General features: G+C 38.3%; 1 protein-coding gene across 1 annotated transcript in view; it reads right to left on the minus strand.

Moving 5' to 3' along the window:
- The window catches only part of Fur1 (Furin 1), a 650,713-nt gene that overhangs the window by 403,053 nt on the left and 233,314 nt on the right, over nucleotides 1-14,346 (minus strand). The gene's annotated exons all lie outside the window — the stretch shown is intronic.

Below are 14,346 nucleotides of genomic sequence, written 5' to 3' on the forward strand. Positions count from 1 at the left end.
AACTTGGTGAAATCCAAGGGAAATTTGTTAAGGGGAACTTATGGAAAGCTCCAGAGGCACTTGTCAAAAGATCCAGGGGGACTAGGCGAAACTTCTAGCGCAACTTTCCAGGGGAACTTGTCCAAATTTCCAGGGGAACTTATCAAAAGTTCCAGGGAAACTTATCAAAAGTTCCAGGGGAACCTGGCGAACGTTTCAGGGGAACTTGGTGAACATTTTGGGGGAACTTGGCGAAAGTTCCAGGGTAACTTTACGAAAGTTCCAGAAGAACTTATCAAAAATTCCAGGACTACTTGTTCAAAGTTCTAGGGAACTTATCGAATGTTACAGGGGAACTTGTCAAAAATGATTTAATAGGTTTTTCGACTGGTATGTAGGGAGAATTATTTTTTATGAGTTTCTCAGTCTAGGGTAATCCAAACGGTCAGTTATGCTTCCGGCCCTTTATTGTGGCCTTTTTCAAGTAAACAAGGTGCATAACTGACCGTTTGGATTACCCTAGACTAAGAAAGCCATAAAAACGAAATCTTGTCAAAAGTTTTAGGGAAACTTGTCGAAAGTTCCAGAGGAACTTGTCAGGTTCGTTAAGTTACAAGGGAACCTGTAGGAAGTTCCATGAGCACTGGTAGATAGTTTCAAGGGAACTTATGAGAAGTTCCAAGCGAGGAAGTTCCGAGGGAACTTCTGGCAAGTTCCGAGGGAACTTCTGGCAAGTTCCGAGGGAACTTCTGGCAAGTTCCGAGGGAACTTCTGGCAAGTTCCGAGGGAACTTCTGGCAAGTTCCGAGGGAACTTCTGGCAAGTTCCGAGGGAACTTCTGGCAAGTTCCGAGGGAACTTCTGGCAAGTTCCGAGGGAACTTCTGGCAAGTTCCGAGGGAACTTCTGGCAAGTTCCGAGGGAACTTCTGGCAAGTTCCGAGGGAACTTCTGGCAAGTTCCGAGGGAACTTCTGGCAAGTTCCGAGGGAACTTCTGGCAAGTTCCGAGGGAACTTCTGGCAAGTTCCCAGGGAACTTCTGGCAAGTTCCCAGGGAACTTCTGGCAAGTTCCCAGGGAACTTCTGGCAAGTTCCCAGGGAACTTCTGGCAAGTTCCCAGGGAACTTCTGGCAAGTTCCCAGGGAACTTCTGGCAAGTTCCCAGGGAACTTCTGGCAAGTTCCCAGGGAACTTCTGGCAAGTTCCCAGGGAACTTCTGGCAAGTTCCCAGGGAACTTCTGGCAAGTTCCCAGGGAACTTCTGGCAAGTTCCCAGGGAACTTCTGGCAAGTTCCCAGGGAACTTCTGGCAAGTTCCCAGGGAACTTCTGGCAAGTTCCCAGGGAACTTCTGGCAAGTTCCCAGGGAACTTCTGGCAAGTTCCCAGGGAACTTCTGGCAAGTTCCCAGGGAACTTCTGGCAAGTTCCCAGGGAACTTCTGGCAAGTTCCCAGGGAACTTCTGGCAAGTTCCGAGGGAACTTCTGGCAAGTTCCGAGGGAACTTCTGGTAAGTTCCGAGGGAACTTCTGGTAAGTTCCGAGGGAACTTCTGGTAAGTTCCGAGGGAACTTCTGATAAGTTCCGAGGGAACTTCTGATAAGTTCCGAGGGAACTTCTGGTGAGTTCCGAGGTAACTTCTGGTAAGTTCCGAGGGAACTTCTGGTAAGTTCCGAGGGAACTTCTGGTAAGTTCCGAGGGAACTTCTGGTAAGTTCCGAGGGAACTTCTGGTAAGTTCCGAGGGAACTTCTTTTAAGTTCCGAGGGAACTTCTGGTAAGTTCCGAGGGAACTTCTGGTAAGTTCCGAGGGAACTTCTGGTAAGTTCCGAGGGAACTTCTGGTAAGTTCCGAGGGAACTTCTGGTAAGTTCCGAGGGAACTTCTAGTAAGTTCCGAGGGAACTTCTAGTAAGTTCCGAGGGAACTTCTAGTAAGTTCCGAGGGAACTTCTAGTAAGTTCCGAGGGAACTTCTGGTAAGCTCCGAGGGAACTTCTGGCAAATTCCGAGGGAACTTTTGGCAAATTCCGAGGGAACTTCAGGCATGTTCCGAGGGAACTTCTGGCAAATTCCGAGGGAACTTTAGATAAATACTGAGGGATCGGCAGAGAAGATCCGAGGGCGCTTCAGGTATTTTCCGACAGTTTCATGGAAGTTGTGAGAGAACTTTACAGAGCTTCCGAATGAACTTCAGACCAGTTATTGCATCCATGCATTATGAAATTTGGATTCTCCATCCACCTGGCTTTGTCCATGATCTTTAAATGAAAGCATTCATCAGTCCCCTTGTATCCCAAGCACGTCGCTGAAGCAGTGTGCACAGCTCCGGTGCTGGAATTCCATTTCCCGAGAAAATATTTAATTAAGCAAAATATTTGCTTTCCTTTTTTCTTCATTTATCCTATCAATGAATTGGTCCTGCTTTGTCGGTTCCAGAAACACCCGGCAGCTGGATCAATAAAGCAAAAGAACAATAACTGCAGTTAATCGAAAAAGAAATGGAAACAAGAATTTCTCCACGTTGGGGCGTCCCACCTCAGTGTTTGTGTCGAGAAAAATCCATGAAGCCGAACGGGGCGGGTTTCCTCGTGGGAGTGATTACCGGCAGGATTTGGTAATTTTATCTGATTATTGTAGCTTTGCTGCTAATTGTACTACTGCAAAGAGCGGATAATCAGAACTATTGGGAACGATCATTGTGGCACTGATTAGGATTTGTATATGTGCCAGTGTGTTTACGTTTGCCAGGTTGGGAGACTTTAGTATCCTGGCAAAGCTGCAAAATGGTAGAGGGCGGTCCACAAATTCAATTACATCACAGAATGAAAGCAACAATGTAAATTAATTACAGTAAATGCAAGTTGCGCTCAATTGCACCAATTGAAAAAAAAAACCAAGGGAACATTTCGTTGTGCATCGTTTCAGGGAATCCTTGGTAAAAGTATCCTTCAATTGCTTTTTGCCACCCAACCGACAGGAGAAAAAGCTTCCTTGATTATATTTCAGTTTTGAAATAAGGTACCAGCACTTGAAGTCGTCATTAAACTAAAAAATTAGTGTTACTGCTTAGTATTGCAACCTAAGCCCCAAGATTTGTCCAGTTAGTCCAGTCAGAACTTTTCCGGGGTCGAAAACTAACGAAGCGTCAAACTTTAAGCCCATCACCCTACGCAGGCAACTCGGAATGCAATTCCATTCACGTTGCTGTTTGTATTTCTGCCATTTCAGTCGCTGAGTGTTCCAGTTTTTCCCCCCTGAATGATGCACGCAGAATCCAATTACGAAAATTGAAACCCCATAAATGTGACCAGCTCCATTTGACTGATGAGCGCCATCGAACCACCGTCCGCCCGATCATCGTTGCCAAGGTGAAGGAATGCATCCGCTATCGGAGAAAAAGTGCTAGGAACGTGCAATCATCCTGGTTCCCGTTTTGCCACCATCATCCATCTCAGGGCGGGAGCGCGAGGGAAGGCGAAAGAGAGAGAGAGACCTGCAATGAAATCGGAGAAAAGAAAACTACAATCAATCTTTCAATCAAGACAAGATAAAAAAAAATATGAAACAATATTAGTACAACTTAGTAAATGGTTTATGCTTGTTTCGCATTGGACGTGAGGACCTTTTTCGAGGGGGCAGAAAGAAGGACGACCGGTTAATTGGATTAAGTGCTAAAGCACTTTTCATCCCAGTCATATTGGATCTCATCGCTGCTGACAGCCGCTGTTGTTTGTGGGATCAAATCAGGAAGAACCAAAATTCATTCACTCTATGGCGAGGATTGACTTTGCTTAATGCATTGGGTCACCCGGGGGGTGGTGACCAAGTTATTAGTTGCTTTTATTTTGAGATGAATGGGGCAAAAAATACTCGAAATAGCCATCAGCAGTGGAAGATAAGTCATCGAAGCAAGGTTTGACGGATTTTATTCGTGAATAACCGGAAGTACTAAATGTTACTATCGACGCTCAATTTGGGCATCAGCGATTCCCTCGCGCAAATTTTGCAATACTGCTACAGCTTCAATTATGGAATTTCCTTTAAAATCACGAAACTTCTCTGATGGTCCCTAAGTTTTCAAGAAGTTCTCGAATTTTATCTAAGGATTCTTGATTTTTCAACTAGTTCTCGGATCTTTTCTAACGTTCCGATGAGTCTCATCGTCGCCCACTGGTTACCACACTCGGTCGAACTCCAGACGAAGTTGAATCTTGAACTGCACTACCGTTCATATACTGGCGACAATGCTCTGATGAGACAACGAAACCCCACCCTTAAGTTGATCCTGTCCTTCAACAATGTACCCCTCTAAAGGGTGATACGGTCAAAATTTGGTCAATATCAACTTGACGTATTTCTTTCAATTTTGCATTTAAAAAACCTGAACACCCCTCATTTTGAAGGTGTGTGTGTGTAGAATGTTGCTCCTATTTTGATTTTGGAATTCACTCTTCAGTTGTCAAAATGCCGTCCGGTTGTCAAATCAACCGTTACAAATGTAATTAAAGTGTTTGGGGAACGTTTGTCGACAGCCAGGAAGTCTGGATCGGGGGGAAATCGAAAACCGGAAGCCGCTGAGACGACAAAGAGAGTTGCCGGTAGTTTCAAGCGAAACCCTAACCTCTCTCTCCGAGATGCCGCAAATAAGCTGGGTGTATCGTCTACAACCGTGCATCGAGCCAAAAAACGAGCCGGACTTTCGACTTACAAGAAGGTAGTGACTCCAAATCGCGATGATAAACAAAATACGACGGCCAAAGCGCGATCCCGAAGGCTGTACACGACGATGCTGACGAAGTTTGACTGCGTGGTAATGGACGACGAAACCTACGTCAAAGCCGACTACAAGCAGCTTCCGGGACAGGAGTTTTATACGGCAAAAGGAAGGGGAAAGGTAGCAGATGTTTTCAAGCACATGAAACTGTCAAAGTTCGCAAAGAAATATCTGGTTTGGCAAGCCATCTGTACCTGTGGCTTGAAAAGCAGCATTTTCATAGCTTCCGGGACTGTCAACCAAGAAATTTACGTGAAAGAGTGTTTGAATAAACGTCTGCTGCCTTTCCTGAAGAAACACGGTTGTTCCGTACTGTTTTGGCCGGATTTGGCATCTTGCCATTACGGTAAAAAGGCCATGGAGTGGTACGCCGCCAACAACGTGCAGGTGGTTCCCAAGGACAAGAACCCTCCCAACACGCCAGAGCTCCACCCAATTGAGAAATACTGGGCTATTGTCAAGCGGAACCTAAAGAAGACCAAAAAACTGCTAAGGGCGAGCAGCAGTTCAAGGCAAACTGGCTTTCTGCGGCGAAGAAGGTGGACAAGGTGGCTGTACAAAATCTGATGGCAGGGGTCAAGCGTTAGGCCCGGCAATTCGGATTTGGAAAAGCGGAAGCCTAACTGAATATTTTTCCTGAATTTTATACTAATTGAACTTGAAAAAGAAATTTAATTTGATTTTTTAAATAAACGATTTCACCGATTTACACGCGTTTTCCCTTGACCAAATTTTGACCGTATCACCCTTTATATCTAATTTTTTTTTATTTTATTTCGTCAAGCAAAGTAGAAACAGAACCATTCTTTATCACATCTGATGTTCCACAGAGCAGTCATATCGGACCTTTCTTATTCGTGCTGTACTTGAATGACGTCAAGCTATTACTTAAATGTTTTAAGCTCTCGTATACTGATGACTTCAAATTTTACTTTGTAATAAATAACCTGTCAAGAAGATGCACATTTCCTTCAGCGGGAACTTGACAATTTTTACAAGTGGTGATCAATAAATCATATAACAAATGCTCAGTTAAATCACTCGTTTGCTCGTAAACGCTCCATAAATTCATTTGATTACGCTTTCGCTGGTACATCTCTAAAGCGTGAAAATACTGTTAAGGATTTAGGTATTCTTTTATATACGAGATTAAATTTTAAATATCATGTAGGATATGGAGCCGTAGGAACGTAGCTAAGGCTTCTTTCGTATCTGAAGTTTTTCAGTCTCAGATAGATTGGCCTGCTGTATTAGTTGAGTTGAATTTCGATATTCGTTGTCGTACATTTTTTCGAATCCCTAAACCCCGCACTAATTATGGCTATAATGAGCCTATTAGCAGTCTGTGTCGTTGTTATCATGTCTTCGACTTTCACTTGCCCCATGAACTACTCCGGCAGGTTAGCATAGATAGTTGATAAATTTGGAATAATAAGATTTTTTGTCTAGTTTAAAGAAAAATTGTATCATTTGGGTTGTAATCTATTCATGCTAAAAGCTGAGAAGGTTTTATGTCCATGTCCATTTGAAGTAAGCTCTACTCAAATGGGCTTTTCCCTGCTCCGAATAAAGATAAAGATAAAGTATTCGGTCCAACTCCTACTCAGGGCTGGTAGCAATCACTGCTGTTAAAAATAGTGATTTTAGTGACCGTGTATGTTGATGAAATAAGTGACCAAATAGTGACTTATAGTTGTAAAAATAGTGACTTAAAAGTTCCCTAAGAGAAGAAAAGTAGTCGTTAAGATTAAAACATCAAACATTTATGTGGTATTCAATTAGTATCTCATGAACATTTATGTACGATATGAACCTTTTAAGTGTAAGATTCAATCGAAAGTTTATGGTCCAAACCAGCGGTATTAGTCAGGGTGTCTAGTTACTGCAAAAACCTGGAAATCCAGGAATCCTTAGGAAATTTTATTTTGTCCTAAAATACCAGGAAGTCTCAGAGAATTTAATAATTTTCTTACGAACTTTTAAAGAAAATAATCAATTTTAAAATACAACAATTTATTTTTTCTCGTTATTTTCATTCACACTTTGAACTTTATAGATGTACAGTGGATTATTCTTTAGTAACACATAAATTTTCGTAGAAATTTTAAATTTGAACTAGCTCTGGATTTAAAAGCTATAATACTTTCAGAATGTGGAGTCAAACTCCATGTACAGTTTTAAAGGCTTGTGGAATATATTATAATTTCTAAGGACCTCATTCCAAGGGAGTTCTGGGGAAAAAAAAATTGGACGAAACCATCAAGTGCAATCTGCTTTCAAGATAGTTCTGATGAATTTTAGAATTGAATTGAAGCCTGACACCCTGACACCCTGAATTAAATTTAAAGTTATTTTCAATGAAAACTCTTAGGAATTTCTGAGGAACACAACTCCTGTGAGCTTCAGAGGAAAATTTCAAGGGCATTCTGAGCATATTTTCATAAAGTTTGTGGGAGAAAACGAATCCGGAGCATAAGTCCTTGGAAATTTTATGAAAATAATAAAAAGAAGGATTACAATTAAATCTGATAATAAATCCAGAACATCATCAAAGGAATTCGGAAACTAAATTTAGGAGAGTTTTCCAAACAAATTATGAGAAGAAATCTAAGGAATTTGTGAGGAGAAAAGCCAATGTATTCTTAGGAGACTTTCAATGCGAGTAGAATTCCAAAGAAAGGAGTGAGATTGAAAAAGAAATCTGAAATGTATACAATTAAAAATCTGAGAATCTTTCCAAAGGGTTTCATATTGTGGAGAACTTCAAGGTAATTCCAAGGAAAACTAAAAGAAAATTGAATTCGGAGGATAGCTTCATCAAAATTGTGAGGAATATTTCAATGGAAATCTCCGTTGAATATGGAATGGACTATTCCAAGGATTTCAGAACTATTTGAATGTTCCCAATTTTTTCCCGGAGGTTAATGAAGCTGCCTTGAAGTTCTTTTGTAGTTTAAGAAGCCAGCCTGAGCCTCACATTACTGCTCATCAAACTCTTAAACTTCCCTAAACTTTTAAGGACTTCACAATGTTTCCTAAATTTTTCTCCTGTATCTTCTCTAAAGGATTAATAATTCGCTGAAGTTCTTTTTTATATTTATGTGACTTTTCTAATGTTAACGGAACTGCTCTGAGGATCTCTGTTCTTTTTCGAAATTCTCAAAACTTCTCTAAAATTCTCATGAAGCTTGCTGTGCTGCGCTGAATTTAATTGTACCGTCCTTAAAATTAAGCTTCAGTGAACTTCTGCGAAGACTTCAATTAACTTTTCAACGTCTCTGAAGTTATCTGAAATTCTGGGAACTGCTTTAAATTTCCCACAAATTTTCTGAAACTAATGAAACTGAACTCCCCTCGAAATTCCTCCAATTTTTGGAGCTTGCAAAACTTCGTTCAAATGCTCCTGCATTTCGCTAATGTTCATAAAAGTTTGCGGATCTCCTTTTAAACTCTACAGTTTTCTATGAAGTTCTCGAAATGTTTCTGAAGACCACTGTGAAGTTTTCGACGTTTTTCTAAATTTCTGAAACTTTTGTGCGTTCGCAATGAAACTCGAACGAAATAATTAATATTGATTTTCACTGAAGTTCTCAAGATGTTTCTGAAGTTCATGAAACTTCCATTACATTATCGACACTAATTTAAAACTTCTGCAATAGTCTAGACTTTGCTGGTGGTATTAAAACTGCCTAAACGACTACTGAATTTCTTTAAAGTTCTCTAGACTACCCTGCATTTATCAGTATATTTTAAGAATCCGCAACTTTACTGAAATTAATTGATTTGCCTTAAAGTTTCGACAACTATCCTTAAGTATTCTATCCATTAAAAACGCTCACTTATTTTCTCTGAACTATATATGCTTACCTGAAGTTCTGATGTTCATTAAATGCCAAGTGAAATTCGAGAACGTAATTTCATTTGAATAGCTTGTTTAACCAGGTCTTAAACAATCGTCACGTCAGCCATAGCTTGTTATGATTGCCTGAACCATGCGTAAAGAGAAAATCGAAACATTGACCGTCGCGTGGAAGTGGATCTTAATGAAGGCCTAAGTACTCTTTCGTAGCTTTTAGTTTTAGGATTTCAAAGATCGTCGGTTGCAGTGGCTTGCTTACTGAGCAGAAAAACGCGGTCCCAGGTCTTTTCATATTAAAAATGTATGGTGATATCACTTGTTTATCGTGTATTTTGTAAAACTTGCCGGGTTTGAATAGTTATAAAAACTTGAGTAACGCTATAATGTGATATGAGGGGCTCGGTGGCCTTAGAGCAACCGGTTTTGCTTACTGAGCAGAACATTATGAGCCTAATCTCAAGCCCATCCACATTCAAGATTCGTCAATCGTTTTATTTGTTAACATAACTACATGGTAATAACAGCAACTCGATGATTAAAAAGGAGCTCGTCTGCCTAGTGGCAAACGTTTTTGCTTACTGAGCAGAAGGCCGTGGGTTCAATCCCAAGATCCTTCGCGTTATATGATTGTTAGGACATCAATTCAGCTTATCGTTTACCAAAACGAACCTTGCTGCAAACCCAACCCTATTACCCAATATCCCAGTGATTCCTCGTGGAAGTGCAGAGGTGTTCTCGGCTTCCATCAAAGCGAGTGTCACGTCAACACATTCCTACCCCTTCCTTTCTTGACCTGTGTTCGGGCGCGGCCGGCGCTGGTATTGGCTAGTTTCAGATCACCAGTAATTACACATTGAGGATGATTGCTAGTCCCAAGCATCGTCTATTGGTTCTCTGTGTAATTACAGCTGGTCTGGCAATAACAGAGTAGCAACCGTGGGCGGTCAATCATGCTCATGCTTACCTGAAGTTCTCTAAATTTGTTTATTAATCTGGCAAATTTTCTGATATATATATATTCAAAATTCCCTGACATTTTCGGATCAATCAAAGAATTCATACCCCATAATTCCATGGAATTCCATTTAAGTCGCTGCAAATTTGCTTCAGTTAATGGGACTATTCTGAACCTATCTGATCGTTCTAGAAGTACTCGGAACTTCGCTGAATATTATGAAACTATCTAAATTTATTAGAAGTGCTCTGTAATTTCTTGAAGATATCGTTGCTTGCTAGAGGTTCTCGAATTTTTAAATTAATGAGACTTCGCTGATGTTCTCCAATCAACTTAGCTAAATTTTCGCATTTTTTAAAGTTCTTGAAATCTCCATGATATAATACCCTTAAAATACTCTCACAGTTTCCGGATGTTCATATAATTTTTATCGCGCCCCAGAAATTCTCTCGGAGCTTTGCTGAAGTATCCGGAGGTTTCTACAATTTTCATGAAATTATTTGAACCTCTCGAAGCTTCCTTAAAGCTCTCAATTCTATTGAAGATAAATTTCCCTGAAATTCTCTAGACTTCTGTGAAGTTCCTGAAATATTTCTGAAGTTTTCAGAAATTCTCCGATGGTCTCTGTACTTCCCTGAAATTCTCGGAACATCTTAAGGTTTCTAAATTGACAATTATAGAACTTTAAACTGCCAGACTTTTAGGACTAAAGTTACGAGAACTGCTCTTAAGATCTGAAATTCCCCAAATATCTCTAGATCTAGCTTTTCTGAGGTGCTTAGAACTTGTTAAAAATTTGCACAACAACCCTCAAGTTTTCTATATTTATCAAGTCCGCTTACACCTATGATGCGCTCTGAAATTCTAGGGACTTCATAAAAGTTTTTCGGATGTTAAAAGAACCGATTTGAGGATCTTAAAGCTTCCAGTAAGTTCCCCATATATTCAGCTTCACCGAAATTCTAAGCATTTTCTTTCATTCCTCAGAACTTCTTCAAAGTTCCTACAATTGTTGTGAAGTTAATGAGACTACAATGATGATCTCTAATCTTTTATAAAGTTAATTATAAACAAGAAATAAATAATTGATTTCTTTTCTATAATTCAGACACTTTGAAAATTTTCAATATCTTGAACTTGTACACTCAGGTCTTTTTTTACACGGGGGATACGTACCGTGTAAAAAAAAACCTACGAGATTTTGATTTTTCACATGCTTAAATGTTTTTAAAAAATCGGATTTTGATGCCATTTGTAATTAAAGCATGCTATGGTCCATATAGACATATTTTAAAAATTTCTGTATTTACACCAAAAATTGTGATTTTTTTCTAAGTATGCCATTCGATTACCTATAGCTTGAAACGGATAATGTGATTGGAATCAAGTCGATAGGTTGTATCGTTGTCGAGAAATCGTTTAAAACGTACCGTGTAAATCGCGAAAAACCGTGTAAAAATAACTGTGTAAAAAAAACCGCGTAAAAAAAACCGTGTAAAAAAAGACTTCAGTGTACTTGGAATACGAAACTTCAAGACATTGGATATTTTTAGATATTGGACTTACTCAAATTAAGTACGCTTTTTTTTAACTATTTTAACGTGAGAAGTTAAGCAAGTTCTAAACTTCAACATTCAATGAATTTGACTGTAAAGCTGTTTCTTTTAAACTGATTGTCATATCTTAAAACATTTGAGATAATTACTGTTGTTTTTGATCTTGCAAAAAAGCATATTTTGAACGCATTTGTTTTAAAATAGCTTTCTTATTATAAGCCTGGAATTTATCCAATAATGTTCTGGAAAAGCCTGAAAAACACAGGAAATTTTATTTAGAAAATTAAGTAGACACCCTGTACATAGATAGAGAAAGGCGATTAAACGTCACAAAGTAAAGAATGATCAATCTTGAAATAAATTCACGCTAAAAAAGTTGAAAATAGTAACTGATTACAAGAAAAAGTGACTTTAGTGACTTGGCCTTAAAAAAGGAGACTTGTTAGTGACTGGCTTGAAAAAAATGACCATGTCAGTAAAAAGTGACTCGCTACCAGTCCTACTACTAGACCTAGAATTAAGTGAATTTTATTTTGAAATAACGAACAATCGGCTCCGTAAAGCTAACGCTATTGAGCCTCAAAGGCTAAATGAACTAAATAAAAAAAACTTCCTTGATGACCCCGCAAATTTACAGTACAGTACAGTACAGAACATAGCTAATTTTTTCGGAATATTCTATAATTCTTCGGAACTTCTTGAAATCTCCTGTAATTAATTAATAGAACTGCTCTGAAGTTCTTCAATCTTCCTTAAAATACTTGGAACATGCATGAAAATCATGAAACTGCTTAAAAATCTATAAACTTCTAAGAACTTTGCTGAACTTTTCTTGAAATTCGCTGAGTTTCTTGGGAATTCTGTAAAGTTCCCGTAATCTCCTTGAAGCTGAACTGAACGACTGTGAAGTTTCCAGATTTCCTCGCAGCCACCCTGAAGTCCTCGTAATTCTCATGAACTTCCCTAAATTAATGCTACAGTCCTGAAAATCTTTAAACTTCCCTGAAAATCTCAAAAACTTCAGTGAAATTCCAAAAACCTTTTGATATTTTTCTAAAATTTTCAGGATTTTAGGTGGACTTCCCTAAAACTCGTGGAACTTCTTGAAGATACTCAAAATGCTGCTGACGTTCATGACGCTGTCATGAATGTAACGAAACAGACCTTCACAGATCTTTAAACATGCCCGAAAATCGGTACGTTCCTGAAGTTATTGTGACTGTTAATGACTGATGTGATTAGATAGGTTATTCGAAAATCTCTAGACCTTCCCTGAGGTTTATGGAACTTCTTTGAAGTTTCTACAATTTTCCTCAAGTTCTCTGAACAACTCTGAAGTTTTCTTGACTTACCTTCAGTTCTAAAGGATGTTAGGGTGGGTCCACTTTACAACCCCCTGTTCCCCACTGCTCTTTCAATGCATATTGAGGTCCCCAACAACTGTGCAAAATTTGAACAAATTGGGCTGTAATCTCGATTTGCGGGAAAAAAAAAATAATTGTGTAAAAACTGCAAATCGATTTGATCTTTGTACAACAAGTTATTAATATTTCATTTTAGACCAAGTGTTCCACATGTACCGACATGCTCATATAGACGCCTGTAGGTATGTGCGGAGCAATAGGTCTAAAAAAATATAATAACCACTTTTTTTCTCAGAAGTCTAATCGATTTGCAGTCTTCGATAAAGTTGTTGCGCAAAGTATTTGTCATCCATTTGCGAGATTTGTAGTTCCTTGAAGTGTCCCAAATTTTATAGAAGTTTTCTTACTATCCCACAAGCTTATCATGAAATTTCTCCGAAATCATCGGTATTTGAATTTTCATTTTTTAATTTAATCTTTGAAATTGGCCCAGTGCACAGTGATCCAGAATGCATATTTAGGTAAAAGGATATGTTCTGAGCCTGAAATTTATACTTAATTTTAGTTATTTTAGTCTCTTCTACAAAGTCGTTCCTGATAGTTAGGTCCTCATTTTTATGGCAATAAATTTTAGGGTGGTTCTTATTATCATTAAAATAAAAAAATCTATCTTTTGTTTTTGAAGAAATTAAGGTATACATTCATCGGCAATGTTATAGCTGAGCTAATTTCAAGCAACTTTGTAGAAAAGAACTTCTTTGTATCTCTTGAATTGACCGATTTAGAGCTGTTTTCTTGAATTGAGTTAGGGTGTCTCTAAAAAAACATTTGTTTTGCTCTAGTTTTCTTATTTCAAAATTCTCAGTAAAGGTGTCTTCAAATAACTTTTAGATCTTTAGAAGGCGAAAATTGGGTATATCTTTTTTTATTAGAAGAGATACAGACCACAACTTCACCTATTTAACGTGCGTCTTAAAGAGCTTTAAAAGTCTCTACAAGATGACTCTCATGAGAAATTTGAAATAAAGAAGTTATCGGCGGAAGATGGTTTCATAGGACCACTCTAATGACAAATTTAAATAAAATGTGCTGGTACATTTGTCGCAATATTTGGACATTTAGTGTCCTGGGAAAAGTTTTTGTGCTTAAAAATTCCCTTCTTTTGGTGTTTGCAAACAACAGGGTGGTCATAAAATTAGGGGATTTTTGAAAATTAACTTTTTTGATTTACAAAATAAAGAAATGTGTTGTTTGAAAAAGTGTTTGCTGAGTTAATTTCAAGCAACTTTGTCGAATATATTTTTTTTTCTATCTCTTAAGGTTCAATTTACTTTGATGCATTTTCGAAAAATTCAAATGCAGTTTTTTTTTTCAGACGCATCATTTTAGATTGCAAAAGCTCGCGTCGTTTTGAGTAAAATAGCAAAAAGAATAGAATGACGCGAGCTTTTTGCAATCTGAAATGATGCGTCGAAAAAAACTGCTTTTGAATTTTTCGAAAGTGCATCAAAGTAAATTGAACCTTAACGTTCTCGTTTTATATTAATTTTTCGGAGTTGACTTAGGGTGATCCTGGAAAAAAATAGTAAAACTCTTTAAGACGCACGTTTAGTAGCTTAAGTTGTGGTCTGTCCCAATTATAGTAAAAAATATGAATAAATTCAAATTTTTTTTTATACGAGTTTAAAAAATAACATGCCTCTTATTTTTCATATAATTGAGAAAACATGCGCCCTTTCAAATGCCGTAAAAACTTTTTTTTTTGTTTGCCCCAACCAGAGATATTAACATTTTAAAGGGCATTTTTTTAGTAGAAAAACGTCAATAACTCTTGATCGGCGAAAGATATTGACAAGCTTTGAGGAGCAAAAAT

This window comes from Ochlerotatus camptorhynchus, unplaced genomic scaffold, assembly GCF_037179485.1.
Source record: "Ochlerotatus camptorhynchus isolate MF236.1 unplaced genomic scaffold, CSIRO-AGI_Acam_v1.1 ptg000130l, whole genome shotgun sequence".
NCBI lineage: Eukaryota > Metazoa > Arthropoda > Insecta > Diptera > Culicidae > Ochlerotatus > Ochlerotatus camptorhynchus.